At 39.6% G+C, this 7,031-nt stretch overlaps 1 long non-coding RNA gene across 1 annotated transcript; it reads left to right on the top strand.

Annotated features, from left to right (window-relative positions):
• The first annotated feature begins 2,422 nt into the window (after positions 1–2,422).
• Positions 2,423–4,000, top strand: LOC116671718 (uncharacterized). The gene is made up of 3 exons (XR_004327338.1): positions 2,423–2,769; positions 3,643–3,797; positions 3,908–4,000. It is a non-coding gene; the product is annotated as an uncharacterized LOC116671718 (long non-coding RNA).
• Positions 4,001–7,031: the final 3,031 nt, after the last annotated feature.

Raw genomic sequence — 7,031 nt, 5'->3', positions numbered from 1 at the left:
TTAATACAAATTTTTACCTGGGGTGCCCAAACTTTCGAACCCCACTGTACTACTCCAGTTTACATCCTACTCATTAAGAAAAAAAAGAACAAAAAACAACCAACATTTACAATGAGATTGACAATCTCCTTTGTCACTTCTGTAGTTTTCAAAAATATACTGTATCTTTTGTACATTTTTGCAATTCTTTCACAGTTGCATTATATTTATACTGTTTGATCATGTCGTCAAGATCATTCCACAAAACTACACTGCAAATTAAAAAACACATACTTTTGTGATTTGTCCACGCATTCTGCTGTTTCAAATTTAATTCCCCTCTTAAGTTATAACCCCTCTCTCTATCTGTGAACAATCATACATTTCCAGGCAGCGGCGTATTTTTTGGTTTAAATTATTTGTGCAGTCTTAAATTTTACCAGATCCTTAAACTTTATTTCTAACCTGTGTTCTTTGTGTCCTTCCGGACTCACACATTACACACACATTAGGATGCAACTAAAAGACATCACACAGGGGAAGGAGATGCTCAGTCAACATACCGTGATGATGATACAACTAAAAAAGGTCCAAAATGAGGTTGAGATACTCAGGAAACATGTGATGCGCAACATGTGATCATGTCTGTTCCTCTGGCATCAAACTTTCAACTTTATCTGTCTCATCATCACGGTAAAAAACTGTGTTATAGAGGTGGATTTTTTTCTTACCATAATCCAGACAAAGGAGTCTTCTGACATGTGAAGCTACAGATTGACAGCAACTGGGGAAACACAGACTACACCTGCCTGCACAGCTTCAGGGCTCACAGCAAGATCTTTAAAGTTGAAGATAAAACAGCAAAAAACCTGAATTTGCCCAAATTTGTGTAACAAAATTGTAGTCACTAAAATATCAGCAAACATATGATTATTTCCCCCAATATATTTTAAAACTTTTTGTAAATGGAAAGGGGACAGAATATAAAAAACTATATTTTGGTGACTAGAAATTTGGTTCATTTCAAATCAATTCTATTTTAGTGTCTAATCATTACTATATCTCAGGCCACTTTCCAGATAGAGTAGGTTGAGACCAGCGTTTTTCAAAGGGGGGTGCGGACCTTTATGGGGTTACCCAGCAAAGACGTGAAATCATTTTTTTTTTTTACTATAATTCCATTCATAAGTAACATAATAGCAGGATTTATGATTATTTACAGTATGTACATAGGTTATATACACTTTATGAACATCTGAAAGCAAAAGCCCTGTCAAATGGTAGCCTAGGAAAACGTTGACGGACTTCTGACAAATTTAAGTTTTGCTCAACTGTTACAACTGAGAAGGGTCTGGTGTCAACCAGGCTAATCAGATGGGGGACTCTGGGACGAAATCTTATTAAATGGGGCCTGTGGTCTAATTTTGTCAGTTTAGGGGTCCTTAGTATCACATTGCCGGAGCACAGCGCTGGGGAGTAAGGTCTGGCTACACCACACCTACATTCTAGGATTGGAGAAAAACAATAACATACATAACATACATATCATACTTTAAAAACCATGCCCACCCGAGGGGAAAACAAACGGTACAGAGGGTCTGGCTAGTCCACATAACATTTGGGGATGGGAGGAAAACGTGCTTTGGTTTAATGTCATTTCTTTAAACCAATCAGAATCGTCATGGGCGGTGCTAAACTCCACACAAAGCCACTGCAAAATAGCCATGGGAGAGAAAACTCAGATTGGACAGAGAGTCTAGCTCGCCGTCTGGATTTACCCTGCAGAGATCTGAGGCGCAGTCAACCATAGTGCTTATAAATCCACCAAATTTAAAATTCCAACACAAAGAAAGGGGAAGGAAACGGAAAACACAGTACATGCAATTTTTTTGCGGCAGAGTAATCCTTTAAGTGGAACTTCAAGGATATAGAACATCAGCCATTTGAGCATGTAGCTTGCTAGCTCAAAGTTTGTTGTTGTTTCCTATATTCAGTGGCACTTCGACATTGAATTACACCCTGTGCAAGACCCCCCCCCCCCCCCCCAAAAAAAGGCGCATGTAATAGGACTCCCCCAGACCCCCAAACCCACCTCCAGCTGATTTTAAATGCCCACTGGCGCGCTCCACCACCGACCGAGCGCACCCGTGTAGAGCATTGAAGTGGGTTTGGGCCGTGGTTTTCGGGTTGGGGAAAGGAGTGAGCAGCCAGTTCCTTAGCGGATACCCCACTAACACAGAACGTTTAGGGAACGTTAGGGAACGTTAGTTTTTGGTTCTCTAAAGGTTCGTTCGAACCAAACCAAAAGCTAACGTTTAGGGAACGTTCCCTCCTGGTTATAACGTTCTCTAAACGTTAAGAGAACCAACCAACGGTAACGTTCCCCTGCGGTTGCGCCGTACCTTCACACAACGTTCCCGTTTGGTTGTTTTTGGTTGTTCGGAGTTAGAAGTAGCATGGTTTGTCACTTGATTTATTCACTCAAAAATGATTTGACTTATAAAATTTAAGAAAGCATAACATTTATTTTAAGGCTGATATCAATTTAGCTTAAAATAGTACTTTTGTGCTTGACTTCGGTTTTTTAACTGTCTTCGTGAAACAACTTAAAAGAGGAATCTATCAATGGGACGATTTTCACAACTAAGATAATTCACTTCTTTATTCAGTTTGAAAACCTAACCGTTACAACCCCACACCAGTAGGGGGCCGCTGCTCTGAGCAGACCGATTCCCCCGTTAGAAGAAGAGAAAGCCACAGGACGGACCACGCGGCTCAGCTCACGGAGAGGTAAGCGAAATACTTTGCAGTTTAATGATGTTGTTGTTGTTGTAATGGGAGGGTTTGTGGTTTAACATTAAACTCTTTCCCTCGTATGGGTTTGTTATATTCCGGTTCTTGTTAGGTTGACCAAAAATAAAAGTTTGGCTGAAGTAAACAACTAACTTTAGTTAGTTTTTCAACGTCGTCCGCCATTGTGCTATGCTAGTCATGCAGTGAGCTGCTCCAAGTCTTTTCTGTTTAGTAAACTATTTGTGCACAAACCATGTTCTCAATGCTGAGTTTATGTGTTGAGCCCCCAGGTGAGACTTGGAGTAAAGTTTCATGTTGTGTCGAGCCTTCTTGTGTTTTAAAAATGTTGATTTTGATGCTATCTAGAAGGGCCCGTAGTAGCACTCCCATTCAAAAGGGCGAGGCCAGAGTTGGGCTTTAAATGGATTGCTTAAATCTTTCCCTTTGTTTGCTGCTGTGCACGACGTTTCTGCTTGTTGCATTGTAAGTTTTGTGTAATCATGTTAAAATGCTTTTGTTATGTTACAAATAAGATATCCGTTTTCGGTCTTTTTTTAATTAGTGTAGTACAGTACATAAATAAAGCCAAAATAATCAAAATCCTTAGTCCAGGTAGATAGGCAGCCATCTTGCAACGCACTTTAGCCAGTTATCGTCAAGCTGAGTGAAGGCTACAGCAAGGGACGTAATGTGTTGCTACACAGCTGCAGTACTGGCTTTACACTATGCATTTCTGTGGATGCTGTGTCTCCCCATTACAAAGTATCTGGGGTACAATGCAGAAATCTTGTCACGTTCAATGTTTACACTGACTGTATACATTTTAAATATTTTTGCAATCAGTACAAATTGTATGATCTGTTATTTCAGATGAATCCGGATGGAGACATTTGAGGAGAAGATGGATTATCTGCTCATGCTCTACAGGAGCTCCATGTCACCTCGCTCTGCTCCAAATCACAGCGTGCCATTTGCCCAACAGCAGCTGGGCCAAATATCCAGTTAAAAAATATGGCTGTGTACAGGTAACCTATTGCTGCTATACTATATGTAAATAAATAATTTTCTCTGTATGGAACTGCTTTTCTTTCTTCTTTTTTTGCACTACTGGATCACAAATGTTCTCTTAACATAGATTCCTACGCCAAAGCTGTGGACCGGTGTCGGCGGCTGAGGGACACCAGCATCCAGACAGAAGATGAAGCAAGTGTCCAAAAAAGGCAGCGCCGACGCCCAAGGAGGTTCATGACAGATTCTTCAAGCGATGGTAAGACCTTTATTATAGACTACATTTTTTCACATATTTCAAATCACAGATTTTGCAATGGGTACACGCTATATGGTCTCTGTATTACAGATGAATCTGTTGCACGACCAGATAAACTGTCCAGGACGGAGCGTGCGTCTGGAAGCCCTGTCTGGAAGTTAAAATTTATGTATGCATTTATATAAAACAGTCATATTTCTTAACATGGAACCAATGACAGTCAACATGGTGCATATCATGGGATTGTTCTAATGTTTGTCTCTTCCTGTCTTTTTTCAGCTCAGCAGATAACACTTCCTCCACCACCTGCATGTAAGTTGTTTTAATATATATTTTGTCTGATATAAAAGAATAGGTTCATATTTTGTAATGGCATGTGCAGGCAACCTATCAACTTCATCTTATAAAAAAATCATATAATTTATTTTTATATGTATCAACGCCATGCAGGAAACCAGCTGGTTGCCCAGAGCAGGATGAGTCTTTAGTGACCCTACCACGGACTGCCACTTCATCTTGGGACACAGTTGAAGGTACAGTTGCTTTGATTTTTGTATTTGCAAAGAAGTACAATTTAATGGCAAGGATCACTAGAGTAACACAACATTTTTGTTGTTTTAAACAGAAGAACTCACACAGAGGGAGGTGGCTCAGACATGGAGATCAAAATGAGAGGTAAGACTCAGGTTGCTCACGTGTTTGTATGTATGTATGGATGTATGTATGTGTGTATGGAGAGGAGGAACAATATGGAAATTAAGTGGCCATAGTTCTGCCCTAAGACAAACACTATATAATTGCATAAAATCTAATATCTTAACTGAACTGACTTCTCTTACAAAATGAGATTGTACAAGCTCTACACTGTATGCATAATCTGTTACTATATGTTTTACAGCAATTTTTCCGGTCAACCTTCGGTGGTTGTACTGGAGGTGATGCCGTCCGCCGCATGCTGCTGATACAGTACAGCCTGCGGGGAAGAAAGACAAAGAAAGCCTTCCAGGACCTGGCTGTATGCAGGGTTATAACAGGCAGGTTTTATTTTATTCTTCACATTAGTATTATGCTTAGCTTGGCTGACAAGAGGTTTTAATTTGACCTATAACTTTGCTTCATTTTGACTTCTACTCTAGCGGCCTGCCAGAAAAACTTCCCTGCGCTGACTGCTGCAGAAGCGGAGGATTTGATTGGGCAAGTTCTGAAGTTTGCCCCACACACGGTAAATTTAAGTTCTTCTGCATTATGTTCATAAGAAAGTTCATCAAAAAAAATGTGTTAATGTGTTCATTCTTAGTATTACATGTCTAACTTTTGTTTATTTCTTTATAGGCCAGCTGAGAAGGACTGAGCCATGGAGCCCCTTTTTAACTTTTTTATTAATATTGTTTTAGTGACTTATTTTGCACACACTTTACAAACCCATCTTTATGCATCTTGCACTACATTTACACTACATCCTTATCTTTGTTGTTTCTTTTTCAGTTGTTTGAATATTAAAGTTTTGAAATGCCATCAAGTTTGCCTGTTCATTCCTTCCTACTAATATAACTTTTGTATGTATGTACGTGTGTATTTACAGTACATACATACACACATAGAGTATGGGTGTTGTTTAAAGGTTAGGGGAATAAGCTTTTCTTAACGTTCTGGGAACGTTCCCTGAAGGTTTGTTTTGGTTGTAGTTTGGTTGTCTGCTGGTTTATTGGAAGGTTTTCTTAACGTTCTGGGAACGTTCGTTTTTGGTTACAGCGAACGTTCCCCTAACGTTAAGACTGATGGTTGCAACGCTAAGGGAACGTTCCCCTAACGTTCTCTAAAGGTTGCAACGTTAAGGGAACGTTCCCCTAACGTTCGCTAAAGGTTGCAACTTTTAGAGAACGTTAGGAGAACGTTCCGAGAACGTTCGCGATAACCAAAAACGAACGTTCCCGGAACGTTAGAAAACCTTCCAATTAACCGCAGACAACCAAACTACAACCCAACAAACCTTCAGGGAACGTTCCCAGAACGTTCTGGGAACCAAAAATTGTTAGCTGGGTACCCACTACCATGGATCAGAAAATCACCGGGGGCCCAAAAAACGCGCTCACGACGCATAGGCCTACCTCTTGCTAAATCTTCGAGCAATGCCAAATCTGCCATGCTGTTAATTGGTTGCAATACACAGGTCATCAGGAATTGTAGGGCTATTTATTTATTGTCCCAATAGGTTAATTAAGTCCAATAAACCGGTAGTGGATTGGAATCCTATTGGCTCCGTCAGGACAATTTAAGTGGCGCAGGTGTTTTGGATGCAGGCACTCTGCCTGTACTTTGTCCATGTGATATTTCGTGCTACTATCGGAGGTCACTTAAACGCAGTCTACAAAGCCTTGGGAGCGTTACGCACAATCACACGCATGGTCCAAAGGTTGCGGAAAACTGGGCACTTTTTTACGCATGGAAATTCTTTAAAAATCCCGACTTTTACGAGGAATGTTGCAACCACAAATTTCACTCAGCAGAAAGGGAGACAAGCCACCACTATCCAATTTTTAGTTCAATTATGATCTGTCTTATCGGCCTTAAATTTCAAATGGAATAAAAGAAATGGCGTTAATGTGTTTGGATTAAGTTGTTATTAAAAGTGTAATACAGAATTAGTTGAAGTATCCAATAAATAATATTTAAATAAACCAGATGGGATCAAATTTGACCCAGTGGTCAACAGGTGTGATTATGGGCTGCCATTAAAAAATTCAACTGATTCAAAAACAGCATCCTCACTAAACTTTGACATAATACCTCTCTGTAATAAATCAAATAGTCAAACTAATATTAAGTCAAAATAATTCATAGATTAATTTTATTTTTTATTCCAAAACAGGGTCTACTTTTAAGTAAACAGGGTCTACTTTTAAGTAAACAGGTCTATTGGCTCTATATTCCAAAACCAAGGGAAATATTTGTAGAAATGGGTTGAACTGAAGTAAGATTAAAGGTGTAACAC

Source organism: Etheostoma spectabile, chromosome 21 (genome assembly GCF_008692095.1).
Source record: "Etheostoma spectabile isolate EspeVRDwgs_2016 chromosome 21, UIUC_Espe_1.0, whole genome shotgun sequence".
NCBI lineage: Eukaryota > Metazoa > Chordata > Actinopteri > Perciformes > Percidae > Etheostoma > Etheostoma spectabile.
The sequence above is the reverse complement of the archived record's forward strand: the minus strand, read 5'-3'. Positions and strand labels throughout refer to the sequence as shown.